This window comes from Agelaius phoeniceus, chromosome 16, assembly GCF_051311805.1.
Source record: "Agelaius phoeniceus isolate bAgePho1 chromosome 16, bAgePho1.hap1, whole genome shotgun sequence".
NCBI lineage: Eukaryota > Metazoa > Chordata > Aves > Passeriformes > Icteridae > Agelaius > Agelaius phoeniceus.
In genome coordinates this window covers 11,284,104-11,299,609 of record NC_135280.1, presented here as the reverse complement: position 1 = coordinate 11,299,609, position 15,506 = coordinate 11,284,104, and the positions used below count along the sequence as shown (strand labels likewise).

At 48.9% G+C, this 15,506-nt stretch overlaps 1 protein-coding gene across 2 annotated transcripts in view; it reads right to left on the bottom strand.

The window, feature by feature from the left end:
* CARHSP1 (calcium regulated heat stable protein 1) overlaps positions 1 to 14,423 on the bottom strand; it is a 39,200-nt gene extending 24,777 nt beyond the window's left edge. Inside the window, exon 1 of one of the 2 annotated variants that reach the window (XM_077186992.1) lies at positions 14,160 to 14,423. The gene's annotated coding sequence lies outside the window, so the exon portion shown is untranslated. Of the gene's footprint in view, positions 1 to 12,509; positions 12,648 to 14,159 lie in introns of those variants that run through there. The other variant, XM_077186993.1, reaches the window with a different exon arrangement.
* Positions 14,424 to 15,506: the final 1,083 nt, after the last annotated feature.

The following is a 15,506-nucleotide window of genomic DNA, read 5'->3' as shown; positions in this document are numbered from 1 at the left end:
TAGCAGCTATTTCCAAGCAATCTCAGCACTGAACATTTTGTCCCCAGATGCTGGGGGTGCCCTTCTGCTCCTGCAGTGAGCAGTGTCTGTGTCTGAAGGAAACCCTGCTCAGGCAGCACAAACCCACCCTGCAGAGCAGTGATCACAGAGAGGGATGGGGAGGAACTCAGTCATCAGCAGCCTATACAGCACACTGACAGAGATGAGGACTGCCTGCAGTCCCATGTTTTCCACTGTTCATGAAAGCTCAAAGAAAAAAAAGTTTAGGTGAAGGAACTGAGTGGTTAGTCAGATTAAGTACATGTTTCAACTGGTTTAGGATTATACTGAAGGATATATGGTGATACCCTGTGGCTCATTTTATCAAAAATACAGAGGAATCAGGATTCTCTCTCACTGGAAATCCAGCATTTGCCATGATTGATGATGCACAAACTTGTTGCTCCAAGCTGAGCAGAGCTAGCCAGGGTCCTCCACTGGTCAGTGAGCACAGGAGGCTGTAACAGATGCACTGTCAGCTGCCAGGGGACAGAGTGTGCACAATCACATGGGAAGGACCAGCTTCCATCCTGCCCCTTGTAAAAATGTACTTCAGTGGGAGCAGAGCACACCACCAGCCAGTGGTAAGGCAAGTTCCTCAGGACAGTGCTGGGAATGGCACGGAGCTGTCCCAAGACCAGCACGCCTTCCCTCACACACTCTCACAGGAGAAGCCCAGGCCCTCACTTTGCTTATAAAATCTCATTTTTCCAGCTCCTTTTGTTTAAAGAACAGATTGCAGGAGGTGGAAAACTCTCCCTAGCTCGTGGTGAGCCTGGACAAGCAGTGACAGGTTCCAGACAAGCATCCTCCTCTGGGAGCTCTTCCAGGCAAGGTTGAAGATGGTGGTTGAAGATGATGATGGTGGTAATTAGGTGCAAGTGTTGCCCAGTGACTTAATTTGCTGTGCACCTATAATATTGGTTAATGTAATCAAAAGTATTTAAATGACAGCAGAAAAAGGTGGGGATTCTCACCTGGGCAGGACACCACAGCCTGTCACCAACCAGGCAGGTGGCAGTGCCCTGTGGGACGGGCTGGCACACCCATCCCTGTGCCCGCAGCACACCCAGGGGCACTGAGCCAGCACAAGCCAGGGCTGAGATGCCCAGAATCCTGCCTTGCTTTTGGTCTGCCAGCTGGGTGAGCTGCCAGGCTCCAGCCCTGGCTGTTCCTGTGCCAGCAGGGCCACCCTGTCACAGCAGTGCCCAGCTGCTCCCAAAGCCACTGCCAGCAGGGCCACCCTGTCACAGCAGTGCCCAGCTGCTCCCAAAGCCACTGCCAGCAGGGCCACCCTGTCACAGCAGTGCCCAGCTGCTCCCAAAGCCACTGCCAGCAGGGCCACCCTGTCACAGCAGTGCCCAGCTGCTCCCAAAGCCACTGCCAGCAGGGCCACCCTGTCACAGCAGTGCCCAGCTGCTCCCAAAGCCACTGCCAGGTGCCCCCACAGTGCCAGAACCCAGAGCAGAAGCACAGACAGCAGCTCCCAAAGCCCAGCTCCAAGCCAGGTGCCCCTTCCCTGAAGCCAAGCACACAAGAGGTCACCCCGAGGAGCAAGTGTTGGTGTCCCCAGTGTCCTCAGAGCTGTGATAAGGGTACAGGGCAGTGTGAAGGGAGATCCCAAAGGAGCCTTGCAGTAAAGCTGGGGATCATCAGGATGACTTTACTTGATCCAACACTGGTAGCCAGGTGAAGCTGCCCAGGTTAGAGTTAAATACAAGGTGAGAGCAGCATGTATTATTATTATTATGTATATATTGCTTACCATCAACACCTTTCCTGCATCCTCATTTAAAGAAATGGCCAACTAAAAGTTGCATAGTGGTATTTAATAACCTCCTAGGAGATTTTTCAGGCCCTTCCTGAGCTCATATAATCTTTTAACCTCTGCAGTATCCTGTGGCAAGGAATCCCACAGCTTAAGTATCTATGAAGAAAGGGCCTCCACTCCTTTCAGTGGACTGTGAGGAGAGGCCCTTTTTACAGGGAAATTAAGAAAGGACAGTGAGATTGAAAGGCAACAATAAATTAGAAAAGGAATAATGAAACAAATGGGAAAAAAAAACATTAGCTTAGAGGAGCACACAAGAAAGGGTGTACAGACTTATTCATAAATCAAACCTTAAATCTTAAATTTTCTAGCAGAAGAGACATAAAGAGGGTAGAGAGCAAGAATAGTTACAAACTGTTTCTGGTGATCTTGCCCCCTGCCCTTTAAATTTCCAGGCACAAATTAAAAACCTTGTGCCTTTTTAAAACAAAACACTCCCCACTTTGTCACTTGAATGGCTGCCACGACTCTTTCTTAGACAATAAACCCCACTAGTATCAAATATTTCTGAAGATTTAGCTTTGTCAACAAGATGGCTGTTTTGGGCCAGAAAGCAGATATTATCTATTCAATGTTTTATTGTCCCCAGCACAGAACCATTGTGCTGGTCACTCCAAGTTCCTGCTGCCTTCATCTCTCCTCCATTAGCCAGGGATGGGAACTCTGCTCTGGGATAGCAGAGGCAACACTTCATATATCTCATCCTAAACTTGTTAACATGCTCAGTCACAGTGAGCTGATGTGTTTCCCAGACAAAACACAATATATGGCTGAAAAGGGAACTTTCTGTCCCTTCCAGTGCTTGTTCTCCAGCTTTGGAACCCAGCTCCTCCTTCAGTCTTTTTGCAAGTCTGAAGATTTCCCTCTGCCATTGCTTCCATGCTGGAGCATCCTCCTTGAATTTATTCCAGGATTTATTTCATATTGGCAGAAAATATTTGTACCAGAACATGAAAATCTCTCATGTGTCTTGTGTCTAAGCATCTTAAAGCTCATCTACAAGGCAAATGGGTTATGCAGTGTCATACTATTACAAAGAAGTTATACATATGTAAATCCCTAGGCACTTTTGAAAAGTTGTCCCCTTTTCAGCCTCCTCTGACATCACAAAACTTCAGGCACAATTGTGGTTAAGTTTGTTCATGTGCAACTTTGAGCCTTTTAAGGCTACTGAAATCCCCTGAAATATTTATGTGGCTCAAGTGTTACTCAGAACAATTAGCTCACTGTGTTTCCTCCCTAATCAACATTTTCAATAGGGGAAAACAGTTCACATTACAGAGATCTATAACCATGGAAATTTATGAGGCATACGTGTATTGGCAAGGAAAAAAATCCTCTGAGAGTATTTCATCTGCCAGCATTGCAGCAAGATGCAGTTGGCAGGGTACAGAGTCAGAAACCACTCAAAACCAGCTTCATCCTCACACCAGCTCTGTGAGGCACCCAGAGACCCCAGATGCCCTTCTGGACAGGCCAGGCTCTACTTTCTGGTTATCCCAATGCACAGAACACATCCCAGCCTCACTGCCTGACACTTTCTATGCATATTTTTAAGCATCTCAGGTTAATAACTTGGGTCTATTTCAAAAAGATCACTCAGAAATCAATTAAACAAAAGGTTTGTGATGGAGACAGAATTATGAACCTACATCAATATCAAGTAATGGCCAAAAGATATAAAATTGACTGAAATAATTTAAGAAACAGAAAATGCTCTGCATCTGGTGGGATGATAGACCTAAATTTTAATGGAGAAACAGATAGATAGATAGATATTTCAATATCACAGGCCCACTTAACAACTGCATTTCTGTTTTTTCTCCCCTCCATTACATCTCTCAACACAATTTCCAGTATATCTCACCATGCTGTACACAAGTTTGTGCTTGTGACCCTCTCAGTGTCCTCATGCTCCAGCAGGAGGCAAGTGCTCCATCAACACTGTAAAACTAATGGTTACCTCTGAACTCTCAGCTGAAACTGCCTTAATATGTTTAACTGAAGTCTACAGGATAAGAATTACATAAATATATATGATGCACAGGTCTGGTTTTTCTTACATAACCAAACAACTGGTGGAACAAAGAATATGTAAGCTAACATAGACAACCAAACTCCTTGGCTGAACAGAAAATGTAGCATTTTGCCTCACAGAGCTGCTCAGTCCTGGCAGCACACCTATCCCCCCTGCCAGCTGCTGCCTTACAGAGCTCTGTGTGATCTGCTGCACTGACAGCAGCCCCTACACGTGCACTCAGACCTGTGATGCCTCCAGAGCACACCCCACAGCTCTCAGCCTCCAGAGCTGCTCCAGGCACACCAGCCACCCCAATAAACACCCCAAATCCTCTGGCTGCTACACACCCTCCATCACATCCTCTCGTATGGCAGCTTGGAAAACACCACTGATGATGCACTTTAGAGTTCTAGGGAAAAAATTCTTTTTAAGTCTCAAAAATGCTTACAGTACCCCTAGTCCAGCCAGCCTACTGCAGGCACCACATGGGGAAATGGGCCTGTGGGGAGTGTGACTGGCCTCTCTGATTATCCTGTGTGCACAAACCAGTCTTTCTGGCTCAGCAATCCAGCCTGTGCTCTCAGCAATGGCAGAAGGAGTCACACTGTGCTGCAGTGGCTGCAAAACCGCAGAGCCAGCACGGGCACGTGTGCGGGGCTGCATTTCGTGCCTATTCACCCAAACAAAACCATTCACTGCTCTGTGAGTTCCAGAGCCACGGCCCCACTGCTGTGCTGGGCAGGACAGAGCTGTCCAGAACCACAGGCACTGGTTTTGTGTTGTTTGTGGCTGCTGTGTTAGTGCTCAAAGGCCAACACAGACCACAGCAAGGGCAGGGGTGTCACTGCCAGATCTTCTGAACAATCCCTTCGCCACGATTTCTTCTCCTGGGAAGATGAGAAGCCTCAGAGAAAAAACAATATTATCTCATTTGCCTCTCCCTGTTTTGCTGCTTTGGAATGTGGCTGGAGATTGTTTACCAAGAGGTGCATGTTTGATTGGTTTCATGTGAATTGTTTTTAATTAATGACCAATCACCATCAGCTCTGTCAGACTCTGAGGAGTCAGTCACGAGGTTTTTATTATCATTCTTGGTAAGCCTTCTGTCTGTATCCTTTCTCTATTCTTTAGTACATTTTTAGTATAGCATTCTTTAATACAATATCACAAAATAATAAATTAGCCTTCTAAGAACACGGAGTCAGATTCATCAATTCCTCCTTTGTCCTGGGGACCCAGCAAATACCACAAAGGGGCAACTCAAGCTTTTCAGGCAAGGTAAAAATCAAGTGTTGTAGCTGAAAAAAAGCAGGCAAATCTTGAGGCATGTACATTCTTCAGGTATAAAACTAAACCTCCATATAGAAACACATGTTTAATAGGAAACTGTACTAAAGTGTTGTGTTAGAGCAATCACTACCCCAAAAAACTGCATCTACTTCAATCACAGGGACAATGGGACACACAAGAAGAGCAAACACTGCACACAGGAGCAGCAGGGAATGCCTTTCTGAAGGATTGTTTTGATTCAGTTTGCCTGTTTAGCCACATGCTAATAGCTACATGACCTTATGAAACTGGGCCAGAGCCACTACCAAGAGTGATGTGAGATCAGTAAAGAAACAAAGACAGGGATATATTTGACAGTGCCTTTGTTATTTTTATCTAGAGCATGCTTTGTGTGAAACCCAGTGTTACACAGCTAAGGATCCTCAGGGTCTGCCTGCCTCAGGAACAAGCCCCAGGCCCAGAACAAGCCATATCAGGGTACTGCCTGCACACCCCCTGGGTTCACCCTGGTCCTGCTGGCCAGGAGAGCCCACATTGCACAGCTCCACATCACAGGGTACCAGAGAGGGCTCCTCCTCAGGACTCAAGCCAGGGAACAGGCAATGCAGCCACACTGCAATGTTCAAGAACAAATTTGATTAAAATCCCAGACCCCAGCTGTACCAGTCTAGTGAGTGTCCAGCAAAACCACTTTTGTCCCCATGGGGCTGTGGTAAGTGCTGAGACAGCTCTGCACTACCTTTGTTTCTAATTTTATTCCTCTGGGATGTTTTTCAGGTGAGGTTTGTCTACCAGAAGAGCCTGAGGGATGGAAGGAAAGGTGAGCATGTGAAAAATGGGTAGTGCAGGTAGCAGCATGGTGACATCATGATGCTGAGATGCTGCTGGCAGTGCCTGGGCAGCAGCTCTGCCAGATTCAGCCTGGACTGGGTTCCAGCAGTGAGTTCCTGTCCTGAAATCCCTGCTGCCATGGGTAAAAGACACTGCAGTGGATCACACATCCCCCGGGACAGAGACCATGTTTGTCTAAGGCTGGTACAGGGAGAAAAGAAAAAAATCAATGCAAAAAAATAATTATCAGAAACCAGTGGAACCGCACAAATATTTAAGTATATTAAGATACTCCTTCAGCTCCTGGTGTCCTAAACATTGGTGAGAATAATTTCTAGGACTGACACAGTTCCCAGGGTAGAGAAAAATCATCCTTCTGCATAGAAAAAAAGAGAACATGTTTATTCAGAAACTGAGACCTGTGTAAGATTCAAACACACTTTCTGGAACACCGTATAGCAGAAAATCGATAGTCACTCTATTTACTGTCTCCCCTACCTGTAAAATGAAGAGCCCAATACTTTAATAGTTTGAAACAACTTTAAGAACTCCTCCTACCAGTCTCCATCACAAAGACTCTCCATAAAAAGGCTATCACCATGTTTCATAATTCTCATTGCTAGATTTTCTTCAAATATTGGAGAAAATAAAGTCACAGTCTTCACAGTTGAGTAAATTTTGCCTTTGCTGGCTGAGATCAGCAGTGCTCCTGTTCTGCACCTGCCACTGCACAGAAAGGCACTGCCTTGATGAGCTGGGTGAGAAGACCCAAATCATGTATTTAATGTGTATTTACACTCCAGCAAGAGGCATAAATTTTGTAAACAGGAAATTCTTTGACGTTGCTTTCTGGCAGTTTCATTTACCCTTTTAAGAAATTGACAAGTTGAAATCACGACCAAGACTTTCTTTTATCAAATGACTGATGTAACTGAAAACAAGCAAATGCCTTTGACCAGCCTTCTGAAATCATATCATGAAGGGAAAGGCAGCAGACAAGAAGCACTGAGAAGGCAGGAGCACATAAAACAGTATAGTCCATTTTGCCAGAGGGCCTCCATCAGCGTGACTGGCTGTGCAACGTAAACAAACCAAACATTAAACCAGGACTGACATAAAAAGAAAATTCCTCCCCCACTGGACAGGCAAGATTAAATGTTTATTTCCTGGACACAGTCTAGTCTTTGTCTGGTCATTTTCTTAAATAGCAAATGGCAAAGAATTTGAAACCCTGGGAAAAGCAGCACTCCTGGAAAACAGAGTTGTGCCTGGAGGAACACCCCATGGCAGAGAAGTCACCAGGCCTCCCACCCTGCCCAAAACCAGCTCTGGGAAGACATGGTGCACATCAGATGCTGAATGGGCTGCAAACCTCCTGCAAACAGCCAACTGATAAACAGTCCTTTGGAAGCAGAGGTTCCCACTCCAGTTCTCGGCAATTTTATGTTTTGGTTTTGCTGTTAGTCACCAAGATCTGCAATTGCAGCAGGCAGCTGCAGCCTGTCCTCCCCCATGGGATGAGTACACCATGGTTGATGTGACAAGTGGCTGAGCAGGACAGACCCTTTGTTAGAGGCTCTGCCAGCGTGCTGTGGGAGCTCTTCCCATGCTGGCCACGCTCCTCTGGAACCTCCTGGCTGCAGCCCCATCAGTGCCCCATCCAGCCTGGCTTCAGCTCCCGGGCAGTCCCCAGCACTTTGGCACACGAGCTCCCACCTGGATAACACCAGCACACACTTTGCTTCCCTCCTTGGGACCAGCCTTAACTCTTAGTGCTCTGTCACTTCCCCAGTCATGTGCTGCTCATGAGACATGGCACAGGACCAGCAAGGTTTAATATTCCAGAGAAAATACCAGGTCAAGGTTCTCTGTTTTCCTTGGTCCCACACAAAGCGCTCTGTGATCAGATCAGGCATGGAGCCATCTGGGTAAGGAACACGCGGTGCACACAGGCCTGCTTGCTTTTTCCAGAGAGAGGTAATAGAGCCCTCCCTTGCAGTTCACAACCCCCTTGGGATTTAACTGCAGGTTGTTTTGTTCCCTGTGTGCCTTCACCCCTCGGCTGTCTGATCACTGGGAGGCTGCAGCTCAAGCCCAGGTTTACCTTCCCAGATCCCAGTGCTGGGCAAGAAGTGTGGTCACAGGCCACCAATTATTACCCAAACAGCTGGGCAAGCACCCAAAGGTCAAATTCACAATTGCTGTCCTTGAAACAGCCCTATTTAAACATCTGTTGAGACCTTGACTCTATCACCAGCTCCTCCCTGCAGAAATACACAATTCAAGGTAAGCAGAGCCTAACAGTCACACCATGGATCAAAAATTTAATGTTCATTTTCTTTAGACTTCTATTCAGTTTCCAAATTGCATTAATAATGCAAGAGCCTCATCGTGAGCGGCACTACAACCAAGAGAATCGTTATTTTTTAAAGATTGGATAGGTTACTTTGTTATATATATATTTATCTATCTATATTTTAAATCGACCCAAAGAAAAAAAGCTGCTGTGCAAACCAATGGCAAATAAAGAACCAGCAAAGCCCTGGAGTCCATCAGTAGGATTGTAGCACGGGAGGAACCACACGGATGCAGCTGATTTCAGTGAGGCAGGAGGGGTTTGCAGGCTGCTGAAGCCGGTCCATTAGAGCAGGCTCAGCTCCCAGGCAGCACCCACACCCCAGCTACCCCGGGGCACTACAGCCAAGCCTGGGCAGATGCGATCTGACTCACATGGGATAGCACAGCTTCCCTCGGGGGGGGGGGGGGGGGGAGGCAAACACACCACTTTAGTGTGCTCCACATGCCCCAAAAATGACAGGAACAAAAGCCGGGTGTCTTCCTGCACAGTGCAGAGACAAAGAAAGCGTCAGTTTGGTTCCTCTCCCGGCTGCCACCGAGGCAGGGACGATGCTCCGAGGTGTCGCCTCCTGTCAGAGGGGATCCCATCTCTGCATCTTCCGTACCTTAGCCTTTTTCTCAGCCACTAGCGGAGGGAGGCAAACCAAGATCACGGCAGAAAGTGATCGTGCTCTGCTTGTTTACAAAAGCCAGGAGGCCTCTGTTTATTCTCGGGAAGCGGCGGCGAGCACAGCGCTCGCCCTGCTCGCTGGTCTCTGCAGGCCAACGTGGGCTCCAGCATGGCAGCCACAGCAGAGCAGCACACAGACAGACCTGAGAGCTGCCTGGCCTGCTGAGGGTGGCTCAGACAAACCTGAGAGTGCTGCCTGGCCTGCTGAGGGTGGCTTGGACAGACCCTAGGAGCTTCTGAGGGTGGCTCAGACAGGCCCTGGCCAGCTGAGGGTGGCTCAGACAGACCCTGGCCAGCTGAGGGTGGCTCAGACAGACCCTGGGAGCTGCTGAGGGTGGCTCAGACAGACCCTAGGAGCTGGCTGGCCCACTCAGGGTGGCTCAGACAGACCCTGGAAGCTGCTGAGGGTGGCTCACACAGGCCCTAGGAGCTGCTGAGGGTGGCTCAGACAGGCCCTGGCCAGCTGAGGGTGGCTAAGACAGGCCCTGGCCAGCTGAGGGTGGCTAAGACAGGCCCTGGGAGCCCCCTGGGACGCTCAGGGTGGCTCAGACAGACCCTGGGAGCTGCTGAGGGTGGCTCAGACAGGCCCTGGCCAGCTGAGGGTGGCTCAGACAGGCCCTAGGAGCCCCCTGGCCCACTCAGGGTGGCTCAGACAAACCCTGGAAGCTGCTGAGGGTGGCTCAGACAGGCCCTGGGAGCCCCCTGGCCCACTCAGGGTGGCTCACACAGACCCTGGGAGCTGCTGAGGGTGGCTCAGACAGGCCCTGGCCAGCTGAGGGTGGCTCAGACAGACCCTAGGAGCTGCCTGGCCCACTGAGGGTGGCTCAGACAGGCCCTGGAGCCCCCTGCCCAGCTGAGGCCTCTCCAGGCAGGCGCAGGAGCCCCCGCAGCCCCGGGAGCACAAAGCCGGGAGCCGCAATCACTGCGGGAGGGAGGAAATAAAGATCACTGATCCCTCATGGGAGTTGCCTCAGGAACCAGGAAAAGACACAGCGAGAGGAGGAAGCAGAACAATTGCCTCTGCCCTGCTCAGTCAGTCAGATGAATGCTTTCTGTTTCTCATTTTATCTGGACAGTGCTGGGGACTGATGCATCATGCAAACCCAAATCATCTCTCTGCATCTCTCCTTTCTTTACAGTGCTTCAGTTGGGGTTTTTGTTTGGTTTTCCATATCAACCTGTTGCAAAAAGCAGGATTAGAGTTTTTAAAACTTTTGTGCAGAAAGAAAAACAAACATTTCATCCCCTTTTTTTTCTTTCCTCTTCAAAGACTGCCACCCCTGTGCTGTGCACAATGCTGTTCCCAGCCTACTGGCCCCAGGAGATGGCAGCTGCCACCCCAGAGAAGGGATGTGATCCCCACTCATCCTTCCCCTTGATGTTAATGGGCTTTACACTTTGCAAGCTGAATTCTTCTCCTTAGTCTCTGCCAGAAACCTTCCAGATGAGGGGCAGATTAATCAACAACTCTCACCACCAACATTCAGAATATTTATCAATCTAGACTTGAACAGTTACAATACCAATAAATTTTGCTAATGCTGATCCCCATCAGTCTTTTCCCAAGTTTCAAGCAGTTACTATCAATCCCTGCCAACTCTACTCCATGCCCAGTGATTCAAAAACTGTTCCTTACAGAAACTTGAGACAAAAATAGACCAAAAGATGCAATAAACAACTTCAGCTTTCACCCTGAAGACACCCCGGCCACAATAAAAGAGACCCCAACCCCTTCTACACCCCACAGCCCACTCAGGGTGAAATGGAAGCAGGGGAAGGATTTATTTTCTTCTGTCACTGTCAGGCTTGACACCGAGAACAGCCTTGGCACAGTGCTGGTCCTATCACCTGGAAAGAGCCCCACACACCACATTTCCCCCCAGGAACAACATTTGGTGTGGTGCATGAACAGGGCCTGGCAGTTTGCTGTATCTACTGAAGCAGATACCTTCATGTTCATGGTGGGTTTCATTCTACAGCTGGATATAACCCCTGGATTCACCCTAAGGACAGCACTACCCAGAAAGCCACAGTGGTAAGAGGAGACAGAAGGCAGCATCACCTGGCCTTATCTGGCTAATTTCAAATTACTTGCAGATAAGCATTTCTGTGCTTACATACACGTGAGTAAAGGAGAGGATGGTGCTGGTCAAAATATTTACAGCCCTGGGCACAGCAGAGGCAGAAGCTCGGGACAGTGCAGGGTAGCTGCAGCCAGCAGCAGGTGCCCAGGACAGGGGGGACAGGGCAGCATCACAACCACACCCTGGGTCAGGTCACACATGGGTGTCACAGCACACACGGGGCCGTGGCACCAGCTCCTGCCTCAGCTCTGCCCCTGCTAAGGGCCACCAGGAAAAACACATGCTTTCTCTCCTTTACACCCCCACATAGAAAGTGAAAATAAACCCATTGTCAGAGAACAGGCTCATCTTTCCTACAGTTTCTTTGGCACACACAACTTTTTTTTCCTGTAAACACCCAAAGCCTTCATATGAGTTGGGGCTTTTTTTAACTTTACTGCTGTATGTTAGTTAAACCTCTTTAGATTTAATGAGATACTAAGATGTATTTGTGAAAGCCAGAGCCCTCTGCAGCTACATTAACAGGCCTTGCTATCGTCCATTATTAATAATCAACAGAAGGACAGAAATTATGTTTGCCAAACATAAGATAATAGTCAGAAAGTAAAGGTTAAGAACAGCAGTCAAAAAAATCCTTTCAACCTTGCAAAAATTACGACGAGGAGAGTCACAACAAAGCAGCCTGAAAGTTTTCTGAGACTCTCTAAGAAATCAAATCTAACACCACAAAAGGTTTTGCAAACATTTCTCAGAAGTAGCTCGACAGGGCCAGCAAAAACAGCATCAGAAAAGAGCTCAAATTCCCCTCCTTGAAAGCCAAATTCAGAGGCATAGATCCAAAAATCAGCCTCGGAGGCTTCTCTGCAAGAGCAAGAAGTGACACGCACACACATCCAACATGCCGAGGGAGCACGATAAAAGGGTTGCTTCCCGATTTTTTTGCTTTCCCCGTTCTCCTGAGCAGAAGTGCTGACTCTCAGAGCGGGCAGTTCACGCTACAGCAACAGAGCCTTTAGCGAGGCTCCGAGTTCTGCAGTGCCCCTCTGAGCAGCCAGCGCTGAGTCCTTTCTCTCCCCCGGGCTCCAAAGCGCGGCTTTAGCGCTCTTTGTCTCTCTCGCTCGTCATCTCTAGAACGAGCCACCCTCCGAGGAACAATGTCACACCCGCCGGTCCCAAGCGCAACAAGAAGGCGAAAGTGTTAAAAAAACGCAACAAACAAACAAACCAAAACAAAGGAAACTGGCCCTGATCTCTGAGGCGAAATCAATCCACCGCCCTGGAGGAGGAGCAGGCGGCACCGGCACCTCCCGGGGGCTCCCCGAGCCCGCTCCCCCCGGCCCGGCCACCCAAGCCCCCGAGGGATGCTCCGGGAGAGACCCCGCTCACCTGGGCCGGGCCGAGCCGGGCCGGGCTGGGCTGGGCTGGGCTGGGCCGGGCTGGGCTGGGCTGGGCAGGACGGGCTGGCGGCGGCCCCGCTGCCCCGGCTGTGTCGGGCTGGCCCGGTCGCTGTGCCGGGAGGGCCGGGCCGGGCAGGGCCAGCCCCGCTCCGCCCCGCTCCGCCCCGCTCCGCCCGGGGACACCTGGCCCGGCCAACAGCGCCGCAACTTGTCCGGGATGCTGCGGGCACAGAACGGCGGCACGACGGTAAAACACAACAGCCGAGTGGGATCGGTGTGAAGGGAAGGATGGCGCGGGCGGAGAGCGCCGTGGAACCAGCGGAGTTCCAGCTGGGTAATCCTGCCCGGTGAATCCTCCCGAGCGGCGCGGTGGGGACGAGGAACGCGGCTGTGCTGTGCGCTGCCGAGACAGCGCACGGTGTGTGCTCTGTGCTGTCATCATTTGCGTGTGCTTGGCATCTCCTGCATGAGCAGAGCTGTCACACAGGGCCTGCAGCAGGACAGCTGATGGCACAGCCCGGGGCAGCAGTGACAACAGGCTCCCAGTTAATGGTCACGGACTTTACTGGGAGCACAAAAATCCCTGAGAGACCTTGGGACAAAGTGTGCTGTCTTCGTCCAGCATCCAGTTTCAGCAATGCTTTCATTTGTGCATTATTTCCCTAGCTGATAATAACCCACAGTATTTTTAAAGATAGTTTTACAAAGAGAGCTTAGAAAGTGAATTCATTCTAGTTCTTTTCCACTTGTAGATACCAGACAAAGCATGCCCTCATATCATTACAAAGGTAAGACTCTGGAGACAGAAGTATACGCTCTTTTAGCTGGCCAAAATCACACAAGACATGGCACAAAACAATTTGTGATAAAACTACTGCACACAAACCTTAGCAGGGCATTATTTTTTTCATGAGGAAAAGCAAACAGAAGACCCATAACAGAGTGTGTTTGACCTGAGACAGGGCATCTAGAAAAGGCCTCGTAATATTCAGCAACCAGCTTCCTATGTGAACCACATGGTTCTCTTCCACAGTACTTTACCTCTCCATCCCATTCTGTTCCACACAAGATCTCACCTCTTTCTAAGGTACAGTTACAGGACTGATGACTCCTTTTGCTTAAAATATTAATTAAAGCTACAATTAAATATTTATTCCTGGCAATCTTTTCTCCTTTGTTTTGTGTGCCAAAACTGCTTTTTCCAAGGTGGAGGAGGATGAATGCACTGCATGAGCAAGCACCGTTCAGAGCAGTCCCCCAGCCACAATCTGGGACTACAGCTGTGCTTTCCTCGAAGGTTCAGCACTCCTGAGTCATCCCTCTTGCTTCCCTCTCTCCCTCTGCTTCCCAGGCAGACACTCACAGCCCATGGGAGTTCCATGGCAATGGATGCCCACAGCCTCAGGCTGGTTTCCAGCAACAGGGGGGGTTTGAGGGACCCTCCTATGGGTGTGAGTGCAGTGCACCCCCAGCTACCACAGCCAGGAAATGGGAATTTGCCTGCCTCTGTTTTTCAACAGCTGCTGGAGACAGGAGAGGTTCCAGCTTCCCCCAAACTCCAACTTGTCTCCCTGCCCTTCTCCTTTCTCTCAGCACAATTATTGACCATCAGTTAATCATTTCCAGCCCTCGTGCCTACCTTGCTCCTTCTGTCCCTGGTGTGGGGGGCCAGCAGCAGGGCAGCTCCTTCCCAGGATGCAGGCAGGGCTGGGAATGTTCCCGAGAGCCAGTGCTGCTGGGCTGGGCCAGCAAGGAGCACCTCACAGCTGGGAGGAGGGCAGGAGGAGGTCCAGAGCTGCTGGACTCACCTGCCTCTCTCTTTCCTGCTGGGTGATCCCCTGCTTACTCAGACACTGCTCTGGGCTGTTGCAGGGACTGAGCATTTCCCTCAACAGTCCTGACAGGAGAAAAAAAAATAGAAGGATTTCTTGATAGCATAGCATCATTATACCCCTTTTCATTCATTTAAAGTATTCAAAGTGCAATTACTCTCACAATTTGAGTCAAGGAAATGAGTGTGTAGGGGGAAGATGTATCAGGTAATGTGATTCATTAGTAATGGTGGGTGATACATGTCCCTGTGCTGCTGCAAGGATGAGGAGGCTTCAACAGCTCTGAAATAATTAGATGGGTGCTGCTTGTCAACATAGGGCAAATATTGCCCACCTCTATTGAAAAGGCATGAATTGGCCTAGGATTGCTCCACACATCACAAAGACAATCCTGATTTCCAGTTGGGCTTCAGAACTATTTAATCTAAGAGCTATGGTTGGCACAAGCACAGAGAGTGTAGGCTGGACGTGAATGAACTGTGCCTGGAAATTAGGAACAGGCTCTTAAAGATTAGAGCAATAAGATTGTAATAGAGAATAATAGGAGGAAAAGTACCCTTAACTCCTTGAATATGTGGCATATTAAGTATGCTTGAGTCCAGATTGCTCTACTGCACTTCATGCTCTCGTGTCCAGTCCCAGTGCTGGCTGGAACCCACATTGTGCCAGCCCCAAGAGTGGGGTCTGCCTTTCACTTAAGGCTGTTTACTACATCATGGGATACACTCATTCTATTTTCCCAGATCCATTTTTTCCTACCAGGCATCTGACAAGTTATTGTGTGCTCTCACTATCTTAATCATCTGTAATTCTGAATCATGCTTTAGATGAGCTCTGTTCAGTTTGCAAAGCGTAGGAACTGAGGATGTCTTTGATGTTCTCAGATAAATCATAGCAGCAAGACCCAGGGAAAAAATGCTCACAAAGAAACAAATCATCCTCTGTGGTTAGGGTTAAAATTCAATTCACATTAACAAAAGGTACAAATAACCTTGCAAATAGTTTACAAAGATTTGAAATAATAAAAACAAAGACCCAAATTGCCATACAGTCATCGATAACACAGTGTACTGAGAATAGCACTAACACAACCTTCTCAAAAAGAATTTAATAAACATCTTTCCACCTTTCCCTCAGGGGAGGATTTAGCCCCC